Source organism: Mizuhopecten yessoensis, unplaced genomic scaffold (genome assembly GCF_002113885.1).
Source record: "Mizuhopecten yessoensis strain PY_sf001 unplaced genomic scaffold, ASM211388v2 scaffold11181, whole genome shotgun sequence".
Taxonomy (NCBI): Eukaryota; Metazoa; Mollusca; class Bivalvia; order Pectinida; family Pectinidae; genus Mizuhopecten; species Mizuhopecten yessoensis.
Genome location: NW_018408920.1, coordinates 610,822 through 624,543, shown reverse-complemented (window position 1 = coordinate 624,543; position 13,722 = coordinate 610,822).

The window sequence follows — 13,722 nt, the reverse complement described above, 5'->3', positions numbered from 1 at the left end:
GAAAGTTGATCTTATTTCATGTTTTTTGTTTGTTTTTGTTTTTGCATAAAACACCGCATTTTACATATTTAAAAAAGTTTATGTCCGCACTATTTCAAATCATCGGTCACCATAGTAACCATCCATGGCACTCGTCAGTCGAGCACCCGACGGCAGTAGGCATATAGATCATTTGAAGTTGAATGTACAGCCGTTGAACGTGCTGTTTACCAAAAGAAACCTGCAGATGTTTATGATGATAAGTTGGTGGATGAAGTGCCCTGTGTCATTACAAGGTTCTTTGAGTTTAATGTGCAAGTTGATGTGACGGGGATTACCCAGCCGGATGTTTTGGTGTTAGAAAAATCGTGACCACGAGGAACCGATTGCGAGTCGGAAGTCAGTATTTAATATGACAATGTTATAAGTATTTTCTTTTTATAATTTTAAGTTAGAAAAAATAATAATAAAAGTACAATTGTGCACTATTTATGATTTTTGTAATGTTTATTATTATTTCTCGCAACTACGTTATCTTGGAGAAGGAGAGATAGCTCTTCTAAGAAACGGTACTATACGTAGTAATATGAACTGGTCATTGTTTGTGAAATCAGCTGACTGCATGTTGCACGAGAAACGTTGTATTCTTAGTGTATTCATAGTCTAATGGCAGTTGTTTTTAGTTGGTAGATTAATGTACAAAACAAACATCAAGAATGTAAATATGTATTTACTGCTGATCGATTCACTAGCCTTGGTTTCGTATAAAAATGATTTCAATTCAAATTTTATAAAAATATTTTTACTCACAACGAGGAAATTCGTACTTTCGAACATCAGAGCGGATCATTTTGAAAAGAAGGTGTGAATTATGTTATATACAGGTCTAATTTTAGAAAATATCTCAGGTAATATATTCATCTTTAGATTAATTGAGAACGCAAATGGTGAAATTTGAAATTTTGTAGACTTTTGATGAATCATGGTTTGAGCAACATATCATCTTCGAAATCCATGAGGTTCCACATTATTATATATGAACTGGGGACAGGTGTATATTTACAAAACACCAAAAGGCTTTCAACAAATCTGCATTTTGCAAAAATAAAGCACTTCCATGATTCACATAAAATTAATTTGCACCCACAATTACATACAAGTTATACTTCGCCAAAACTCACAAAGAAGGTTTTGTGATTTCTAGATTAATTTATGAGATTTAAAATCCATAAATGTATCTACAACATATGGGTACTCACTGAGAAGCGTGTACGGTTTTAGGATCATTGAGTATGCTAGAAAGATCTAGTACAACGATATCATTAGCAGAAATAAGTGTGTGGTAAGGTTGGGAGACCTACCACCCATCAAACATTCAGCGTTTCAATATAAAAATGATAGCCAGATCTGGTTTTAAACCCACTACCAATAAGGTAATTATATAGGTGCCTCCTACAACCCTCATATGATTCCAGACTAGCCCATGCCACTTTCTGCTAATAACATTTTGATTAAATAGTGTTTAAAAACTAAGCACCGCCGAACTACTAAACCAGTACACAATGTTTCTATGAAGATCTATAAAGATAAAAGTAGACTTTTCTAGAGACAATCAAACTTATGTTTTGTCAGGGTCTGTGTAAAATTACAATTAACACCAGATTGCCTCTCACAGCTGGACAATACAGTAAAGCCAGGGTTAACCCTAACACATATCTAGCAATGTCATACCATTGTTCAATTGTAGAAAGGAACTTTTGTTTGTCACAGTCGGAGGCTTTCATTTCTGCATGCTTACTGTCCCAAACCACCATATTTTGGCTATTATTTGTATAGCAAGGCATTTTTGTTGCTATGGTAGGGCATCTACGCATGGTCATTGGAATAAAATCTGTACAAAGAAAGATTGATAGTTAAAGTAAAGCGAAACACACGATGGCAAGACAATACTGCACATGCAGCCAAACTTACACCAAAATGTAACCATTTTCATATAGGGAAATTTGCAGAGAAAGATTGATACTTAATGAAATTTGGTGCAGATCTAAAACTGATTGCAAAATAAAATGTGGGCAAATTTCTTTTGCCGTACGTAGTCTGCCCTTACGAGCTTTGATTTCTTTCCCTTCCCTCTTTGTGACATACTTTCTTTTGTGTTCCATAATTATCATTGCATGTAGAAAAAAAATCTGATTTTTGTTAGCTTTTTTTAAGATTTTGTTAATAGTACATTATACATAACACATTATATTTCAATCACACATTCTCAATTTTCACACAATGTTTTTTGTTCGCTTTGACATTTTTGAACATTCTCATAAATATTAGATCAAATGAGATACCAATTCAGAAATATAATTATTTTTATATACCTCCAAACTATATATAAGTTTGAAACAAGACACATTGATTAATATTATATGCATTGAAGATGATGAACCTACCAAAAGAAAACAAAAGTAAACAAAAACAACCAGACAAAGTTTGGCTATTTTTACATGCTGAAACCAGGATATCAAGTGGTATGTACCAGTGTACTGTTTTAGAAGAAGAAAGGACAGAATAGAACAGCAAATAGAGAGGGCCAAAACAAAGGAAGGATGGAGAGGTTTCGAAGGATTTGTCAGGGGTTTATTCTTTAATTTCGTATCAACTTTTGAACATTGACTATTACCAGTCATCTTCCCCATTTTTCCATTCCTTTTTAAAATTAGCGGGATTATTTTCACCGTCACCTGTAGCAATGTATTTTGAGTATTGTAAATATATTTGATTGGGTTTTTCAAAGCTAAGACTGATAGAACAGTTTGCAGACATATAGCTTAATAAAGATATAGTTAATGTTCAAATAATGTAAAAAAGCCACATTTTTCGTTACCAAATTCTTTATTATGTAGTATTATAATCATTATTTCTTAGTATGTATGTACATTAATCTATACATTTGTTTTAAAAAAGAGGTCCCTCACCTTAATTATGTAACTACATATGTATAACATGTAAATGATTTAACTAGAGAGGAAATTAAAGGCCAGAACTGCGTCACTTTTACAAAATCCCTGATCTGAGCCTGCATATTTTATCAAAGTTATAAGGTCTGAGCTGAGAAAGTGTGTGTATGAGATAAGATCACTTTCTCCTCAGCAGCTGAAATGGACAGCAGATGCTTATTTGACTTATCCGGATATTTGACTTACTTGATGGGCCATCATCCGTCAACACTCCTCATCAGACTTAATTAAATATTTATTTAATTTTGTAGTCACCAGTGTATATCTTTGTATAAAAATTCACAATAACTTTTTACACATGGCAAATTGTAGTGTTTAGCCAGGTATAAACGTGGTGAATATATCAGTTTCCAATATGGAAAAGTGCAGAAAGGTAGCTTCACAAAGAAAAGCAGAGGGAGCATGAAAATATAAATGCAACGGCAAAACATTGTAAAAATTGAAACACATCTGAAAGAAAAACCTACTTAGTGATATATATATATATATCTTTTTCAGAAAGAAACAGTTCAAAGTCCTCATTATGGTTAAATATGTAAAAAATATATAAAAATATAAAAGACAAGAATTTCTTTGACTTCCCTAGCGCTAGGGAAAATCACCACACTTGCCACTCTATGGTGGGAGACCCAGGTTCAAATCCTGGTTGAAATGATAGCACGACTTGAAATTCAGATACAAGTATAATCAAGTACACACTTCAAACATAAATAAATATAACTACTCCATACATTTCCTATTATTTGGTGCCATTTATATAAATTTATATGTATCCTTGTTCATTGTTTTTAGCTGCATTCATACAACAAATGGACATTCTAACATCTTTGTTAAAACTTAGTTTTATACAAACATGATTGAACATCCATGAATCGGAGACAGAACAAGTGTAGATGAAACACTAATATTGACATTTTTGAGGTTTGTTCTGTACATGAATCTACCAACTGAAAACAACTGCCATTAGACCATGAATACACTACGAATACAACGATTCTCGCGCCACCGGTCAGCTGATTTCACACACAAAAACAAATCATATTACTACGCTTAGTACCGTTCCTGAGAAGAGTTACCTCCCCTCCTCCGAGATAACGAGATAAATGGTGCACCATTGAACTGCATGTATTTTTTTATTTATTTTTATTTGAAATAAAAACAAAATTATAACATTGTCATATTACATATTAAATACTGACTTCCGACTCGCAATCGGTTCTTCGTGGTCATTTACTTTTTAACACCCAAACGTCCGGCTGGGTAAACTCCGTGACATCAACTTGGACATTAAACCCAGAGAACTTTGTAATTATTATGATTTACATATGCAGTTTTTTTTTTGACAAACAACACATTCAACAGCTGTTTTACATTTATCTTCTAATGAGCTCTATGGTTACTGTGGTGACAGATGCTTTGAAATAGTGCGGATATAAACTTATTAAAATATATAACATGCGGTGTTTGATCAATTTAAAAAATTGAAAGGACCGTCAAGTGTTGATGATTTTTTGATTCTAGATATATATATTTCGTTTCAACAAAATTAGCTGATCGGCGGAAGTTGAGCATTTGGAGTTTGTGTGAAGGCTGGAGTTCTGGCTGTTCCCTTTTATGGTTTTCTGTCCGATGATGATATAAAAATAATACAAAAAGTGTTGTAACGTTTTAGTGAAGTTCACCGTAACATATATGAATTGAATGGATTGAATCTACATATCTTCTGAGGAGCGTTAACAGGATATGTAAATCAGCTACTACTATGCATTACCGCAATGCACATGAAAATAAAATCCATTAAATCCTATATATATATATATATGTGTTACATTTCATCGTAACAAACAATTACAACTATAGCTTAGGGATAGTGACGTGAATAGGGATAAATTGCAGGGGAAGTTAGAAGACAGTTGGGAAAATGCAGTGTAAAATATGGTACATGTTTAGGAACTCCGTACATGTGGTCCAGACAAATCCTTCTGTTGCGTCATCGTAAGTACACTTTAGGGTTGAACGTTGATTTACAGACCATTTTTAGAAAGTATATATATGTGTGTAAATAAAACCGTACATAGACAAGCTGCATTAAAATGCTGATATAAAATATATTTTATGATAACCATGTGGTCGGTCTTTCCCTACACAGACAGTCGTTGTGATAGACTGTTCACATTCCATACGTCATTACTGATCACTTGTTCGTCACATCCCATGCCTCAATACGTCGTTATTGTGTACGTTATTCTTTTCCTCCTGGTATATCCGTTTCCGCTAGACTGTTTGTACCGGGAAAGACCAACCACGTGATTTACTCTATTTTACAATATGTATATGAATACAAAAGTCCTTTCTATGTTGAAAGCACTGCTATTTTTTTAACATGTGACCGTACACAAACTTTTATGTATATATATACCTACACATATCATAAACGCATAAGTCTATCATTCATACATACAAACGTACCTACCTACCTACATATGATATGTTATTACGGTATACGTTATGAATGTTATGATACGAACAGTTGATCAGTAACAACGTATGGAATGTGAACATGCTTGCATGAATGCACGCGTACATACATACGCACCCACGTACATAAAAGCATGCACTCCGACGCACACACACGCACGCTCATGCAAGTGTTTTCGATGTTACCACATTAAAAGAGCTGTTTGACATGCGCAGTCTAGTATGGTGTATTTGCCCTAATCGTGAGCCATATCGGTCGAGTTTTGGTGGAGTTTTTGCTGTTGTGTTTAATATGTGATTTAAATTGATAAATGGAAGGGTTTCTCCCATGTGACATTAACTGGAATAAAGATTCAGCTATTGATAACAGAGGGCAAGGAAGATCTTTGATACACTTTATACTGACAATGAATGGGAGCGATAGTTGTAACATCAGAATGTCTAGTATTAATGGCTATGTATTCGAGTGACTAATTGTGTGCAGCCTACTACTAAATGCAGTTTAGCTATGCTAGTGAAGTAAGTTTGGTTGCACCAGATACAATCTGAGCTGCCTCAGTATTAATATGTTAGAGTTTAGCACTATATTCATCGGTAATATTTTCTCACACTACAATACAAGTGCGTCAGCATGTTCAATGAAAGATGGGATAAATGAAAAGTAAATAGTTTGTAATGTGTTTCGGGCAAGTTTGAATTTGAAGAACATAGAATATTGATTCTGGCTGAGGTTTTATTATTAATGAAATCTACATGCTTGACCCAACTCCCGTCATTCGAACAAAGTACTCCAAGGTGCTTGTGGATTTCAACATTTGTTATTTCTTCATTATTCATGTACAATGGTTGACGATGAGGACTAGTATGGTTTTTTACTTATTGAAATATAACATATGGTTTATTGGGAGTCCCCATATTGTTGCTAAAGGTTTTATCACAGAATGAACACTGACGTCGAACTATTCATCAAATCTTTGTGATGAAATTGAACTTTAGTTCGAACCTAATTCATTATGTATTTTAAGGTAACGTGGTCTTTCTCAATAAAACAATCGTTTTTCATACATACGTTGAAAGTGGACCGTTACCATGGCTCTCCAAGTAAACCGAAAATGTAGTCAAAATGTTCGCAAATCACCGAAATACATCTCGGACCACGTATATATATATATATGGATATATCGGTATGGTGTACCAGTGTAAATGTCCCGTTTCGTTAAAGACTTCAACATGTCCTGACAATGTTGACATTTTAACTGATTGAAACAGTCGTATTATCATTTGAAATGTTTTATTCCGTATTTATTATGTCCCATTCGCGATAATCCAGGGGTAACGCTCACTTACTTTCTGTACCCTTGGAATATGTCATAGCAAAATTGAAGACACACGGCTAGCTATTTGATTAGTTCCAGTAAGTTGTACCGTTTCGCATCCGCGAGATTCTTTTGATGAACATCAAATGACCAAACTATAGTCTTCCTGTCTAATCCACAAGTTGGCGCGCGCACTGAGCCTTCAATTTTGCTCTGACCAAGGGTGCAGAGAGCGAAAGTGAGCGTAATCCCTGGAGTGTCGAGGATGATAATTTAAAACAAAAAATCAATTTTAAAAGAACTTTTAAAAAGGCAATGGTATGCTTCCTATTTTATTACATTTGCATCTGTGTAAACAGCTGTAACACACTTAGAAATAACAACGTAATGTGCATACTTGAAAATATAAATCAATCAAATTGTGTGTATGTTATGCTGACATACACACGTTTACACGTTTACGGGCTGCCATAAAGCTATATCTGGGTTACTAGATAACGTGTGACCTCCTTTTGAAGTATCAATAGTAGGATCTGTCCCCACAGTTTCTGATGTCCTGTTATTACCAAGGCATTGCATACATACCCCAACTTATCTCGCGCACCAGCTTCCTTAAAGCGATAAAAAAAAGTTGTGGAAACGTTTTCAATCGCTCCTACTTAGCTTATCACGTAAAGAATAGACTTGGATAATTGTATCAGTTGTTTAAACCTGATTGTCGTTTCTTCCTACCTTTCCCGAAGGTTTAGCTCGGTGTTCTCGCCAATTTGCTTCTTTCCTTAACTTGTACATGTATGCTTGAGTTACCATCAGAAGATTGGTAATATGATTCATTAAACGACTCGACACAGGTGTTTATTTTTTCATAGTTCTTGTTTGGAATGTCTTTCGTTCGTCTTCTGTATTTTTCGAAGGTTTGTACAGAATATACGGACAGTAACTTTTGTAGTACTGTAGACTCAACTTATCTTGTTCGATTCAAAAGTTTCCTATGCTCTCCTCCATTGGATCTATAGTGCATCAGGCATTGTTATTACACGACTTATATAGTGGATCCCCAGGCACTCTGTTAACAATCAAATGTTTTCAGTTTTTCATGTTTTTTTTATCTTGTTGTGCCACGGTAAGATCCATTTTCTCTATTTGTTATATATATATATATATCTCGTTCGTCGGCTGACTGACCTTTTTCTAGCTCAGACACTATCTAACATTCTACACCTGTTGGGAGGCTTACCCCCGAAGCCCCCTAATCCAGAGGTTCAAAACAAAACCCTATTTTCAATATGCCTCCACCATTCGAGGCTACAGCCGTGAACGACTTCATATTTCGATCTCACCTACATGTAGAATGATGCGTATGTGTGACTTTATACTATAGTTGACTATTGTATTATTCAATGCATATAATGAGTATACAGAGAACACACGCATTAATCAATAGAATGGATCGTTTTTAATAATAAAGAGACTTGACCACTCTGTATAGTCAAGAAGTATATAGGTCAGTCGTTTAGCTTACCTTGTTGTCACATCTTACAAAATCTCACCGTTGCTATACAACCAGTTATTGACGGAGAGGAGTATACCATCCCGGACACATTTACGACACGCCCAGCAAACAAACCAGAACGCTTTAAGAGCTCTCTACATTACGATGGGACCCCGCTCCGGGTCAAACTGGAGTGGATCTCCTATATATCCTTGTCTTTGTGTATACACACGTACCCATCAGTGATATCCTATATATGCTGGTCTCTGTGTATACACACGTACCCAGCAGTGACCTCCTATATATCCTGGTCTCTGTGTATCCACACGTACCCAGCACTGACATCCTATATATGCTGGTCTCTGTGTATACATACGTACCCAGCAGTGACTTCCTATATATCCTGGTCTGTGTGTATACACACGAACCCAGCAGGGACCTCCTATATATCCTGGTCTCTGTGGATACGCACGTACCCAGCAGCGACCTCCTATATATCCTGGTCTCTGTGTATACACACGTACCCAGCAGTGACCTCCTATATATCCTGGTCTCTGTGTATACGCACGTACCCAGCGGTGATCTCCTATATATCCTGGTCTCTGTGTATAGACACGTACCCAACAGTGATCTCCTATATATCCTGGTCTCTGTGAATACACACGTACCCAGCACTGACCTCCTATATATCCTGGTATCTGTGTATACACACGTACCCAGCAGTAATATCCTATATATCCTGGTCTCTGTGTATACACACGTACCCAGCAGTGACCTCCTATATATCCTGGTCTCTGTGTATACAAACATACCCAGCAGTGACTTCCTATATATCCTGGTCTGTGTGTATACACACGTACCCAGCCGTGACCTCCTATATATCCTGGTCTCTGTGTATACGCACGTACCCAGCAGTGACCTCCTACAGATCCTGGTCTCTGTGTATACACACGTACCCAGCTGTGACATCCTATATACCCTTGTCTGTGTGTATACACACGTACCCATCATTGACCTCCTATATATCCTGGTCTCTGTGTATACGCACGTACACACGTACCCAGCAGTGACCTCCTATATATCCTGGTCTCTGTGAATACACACGTACCCAGCAGTGATCTCCTATATATCCTGGTCTCTGTGTATACACACGTACCCAGCATTGATATCTTTTATATCCTGGTATCTCAGTATACACACGTACCCAGCATTGACCTCCTATATATCCTGGTCTATGTGAAAACACGTACCCGGTAGTGACCACCTATATATCCTGGTCCCTGTGTATACACACGTACCCAGCAGTGATCTCCTTTATATCCTGGTCTCTGTGTATACACACGTACCCAGCAGTGACCTCCTATATATCCTGGTCTCTGTGAATACACACGTACCCAGCACTGACCTCCTATATATCCTGGTCTCTGTGTATACACACGTATCCAGCAGTGATATCCTATATATGCTGGTCTCTGTGTATACACACGTACCCAGCAGTGACCTCCTATATATCCTGGTCTCTGTGTATACATACGTACCCAGCAGTGACTTCCTATATATCCTGGTCTGTACGTATACACACGAACCCAGCAGGGACCTCCTATATATCCTGGTCTCTGTGTATACATACGTCCCCAGCAGTGACTTCCTATATATCCTGGTCTCTGTGTATACACACGTACCCAGCAGTGACCTCCTATATATCCTGGTCTCTGTGTATACACAGGTACCCAGCAGTGACTTCCTATATATCCTGGTCTCTGTGTATACACACGTACCAAGCCGTAACCTCCTATATATCCTGGTCTCTGTTTACACGAAGGTACCCAGCAGTGACCTCCTACATATCCTGGTCTCTGTGTATACACACGTACAAAGCCGTAACCTCCTATATATCCTGGTCTCTGTTTACACGAAGGTACCCAGCAGTGACCTCCTACATATCCTGGTCTCTGCGTATACACACGTACCCAGCAGTGACCTCCTATAAATCCTGGTCTCTGTGTATACACACGTACCAAGCAGTGACTTCCTATATATCCTGGTCTCTGTGTATACACACGTACCCACCAGTGATATCCTTTATATCCTGGTCTCTGTGTATACACACGTACCCAGCATTGACCTCCTATATATCCTGGTCTATGTGAAAACACGTACGCGGTAGTGACCACCTATATATCCTGGTCTCTGTGTATACACACGTACCCAGCATTGACCTCCTATATATCCTGGTGTATGTGAAAACACGTACGCGGTAGTGACCACCTATATATCCTGGTCTCTGTGTATACACACGTACCCAGCAGTGACCTCCTATATATCCTGGTCTTTGTGTATACACACGTACCCAGCAGTGATATCCTATATATCCTGGTATCTGTGTATACACACGTACCCAGCAGTGATATCCTTTATATCCTGGTCTCTGTGTATACGCACGTACCCAGCAGTGACCTCCTATATATCCTGGTCTCTGTGTATACACACGTACCCAGCAGTGACCTTCTATATATTCTCGTCTCTGTGTATACGCACGTACCCAGCAGTGACCTCCTATATATCCTGGTCTCTGTGTATCCACACGTACCCAGCAGTGACCTCCTATATATCTTGGTCTCTGTGTATACACACGTACCCAGCCGTGACCTCCTATATATCCTGGTCTCTGTGTATACACACGTACCCACTGGTCTCTGTGTATACACGCGTACCCAGCAGTGACCTTCTATATATTCTCGTCTCTGTGTATACCCACGTACCCAGCCGTGACCTCCTATATATCATGGTCTCTGTGTATACACGCGTACCTAGCGGTAATCTCCTATATATCCTTGTCTCTGTGAAAACACGTACCAAGTAGTGACCTCCTATATATCTGGGTCTCTGTGTATACACCTACCCGGCAGTGACCTCCTATATCTCTTGGTCTCTGTGTATGCACCTTCCCGGTAGTGACCTCCTATATATCGTCTCTGTGTATCCACACGTACCAAGCAGTGACCTCCTATATATCCTGGTCTCTGTGTATACACACGTACCCAATAGTGACCTCCTTTATATTCTGGTCTGTGTGTATACACGCGTACCTAGCAGTAATCTCCTATATATCCTGGTCTCTGTGTATACACACGTACCCAGCTGTGACATCCTATATACCCTTGTCTGTGTGTATACACACGTACCCAGCATTGACCTCCTATATATCCTGGTCTCTGTGTATACACACGTACCCAGCTGAGACCTCCTATATATCCTGGTCTCTGTGAAAACACGTACCCGGTAGTGACCTCCTATATATCCTTGTGTCTGTGTAAACACCTATCCAGCAGTGACCTCCCATATATCCTGGTCTCTGTGTATACACCTACCCGGTAGTGACCTCCTATATATCATGGTCTCTGTGTATACGCACGTACCCAGCAGTGATCTCCTATATATCCTGGTCTCTGTGTATACACCTACCCGGTAGTGACCTCCTATATATCCTTGTGTCTGTGTAAACACCTATCCAGCAGTGACCTCCTATATATCCTGATATCTTTGTATACACACGTACCCAGCATTGACCTCCTATATATCCTGGTGTCTGTGTAGACACACGTACCCAGCAGTGACCTCCTATACATCCTGATATCTTTGTATACACACGTACCCAGCATTGACCTCCTATATATCCTGGTCTCATATCCTGGTCTCTGTGTATACATACGTACCCAGCAGTGACCACCTATATATCCTGGTCTCTGTGTTTACACACGTACCCAGCAGTGACCACCTATATATCCTGGTCTCTGTGTATACCCACGTACCCAGCTGTGACATCCTATATACCCTTGTCTGTTTGTATACACACGTACCCAGCAGTGATCTCCTTTATATCCTGGTCTCTGTGTATACCCCTACCCGGTAGTGACCTCCTATATATCATTGTCTCTGTGTATACACCTTCCCGGTAGTGACCTCCTATATATCCTCGTCTCTGTGTATACACCTACCCGTTTGTGACCTCCTATATATCCTGGTCTACACACGTACCCAGCAGTGACCTCCAATATATCCTGGTCTCTGTGTATCCACACGTACCCAGCAGTGACCTCCAATATATCCTGGTCTCTGTGTATAAACCTACCCGGTTGTGACCTCCTATATATCCTGGTCGCTGTGTATACATACGTACCCAGCAGTAACTTCCTATATATCCTGGTCTGTACGTATACACACGAACCCAGCAGGGACCTCCTATATATCCTGGTGTCTGTCTATACACACGTACCCAGCAGTGAACTCCTATATAATACACACGTACCCAGCAGTGATATCCTATATATCCTGGACTCTGTGTATACACACGTACCCAGCTGTGACCTCCTATATATCCTGGCCTATATATCCTGGTATCTGTGTATACACACGTACCCAGCATTGACCTCCTATATATCCTGGTGTCTCTGTATACACACGTACCCAGCAGTGAGCTCCTATATATCCTGGTCTCTGTCTATACACCTACCAGGTAGTGACCTCCTATATATCATGGTCTCTGTGTATACAGCTACCCGGTAGTGACCTCCTATATATCCTGGTGTCTGTGTATACACACGTACCCAGCAGTGACCACCTATATATCCTGGTCTCTGTGTATACACACGTACCCAGCTGTGACCTCCTATATATCCTATATATCCTGGTATCTGTGTATACACACGTACCCAGCAGTGATATCCTATATATCCTGGACTCTGTGTATACACACGTACCCAGCAGTGATATCCTATATATCCTGGACTCTGTGTATACACACGTACCCAGCAGTGATCTCCTATATATCCTGGTCTCTGTGTATACACATGTACCCAGCAGTGATCTCCTATATATCCTGGTCTCTGTGTATACACACGTACCCAGCAGTGATCTCCTATATATCCTGGTCTCTGTGTAAACACCTACCCGGTAGTTACCTCCTATATATCCGAATATGCGAATATTTTGTGAAGATTCTTTTTGTTTCTGTTAATATTTTTACTAGGAGATATCTTCAAAAAGAGTCGGCATTAAACCAATAGGTCAACGTGTACATTTAGTTTTCATCATCCAAAATTTCATCAGCTTTCGATTTCCATTTGTTGAGAATATGAACGAAATAATCAACATTTTTGAAAGTCTGGTTATAGTCTTTACATTGTTTATTTATGCATCACCACTCATAAAAGAAACAATGGAAAATGCATTCATGTCGAAATCAACAACCATTTTCCAGACAACAAACCCAAGTTCAACGCCCTTTTTCAGCAACGTATTACTTTTTCACAACGCGTGCCGATTTCTAACTAGTTACAGACAGAAACTGTTTAATTTTATTTGGCATCATTACGTGTCAAACCTCGGTGACAGTTACAAAATTTAAAATTCAATCCGGTGTTTTGGGATGGAACAGGAATTGAGA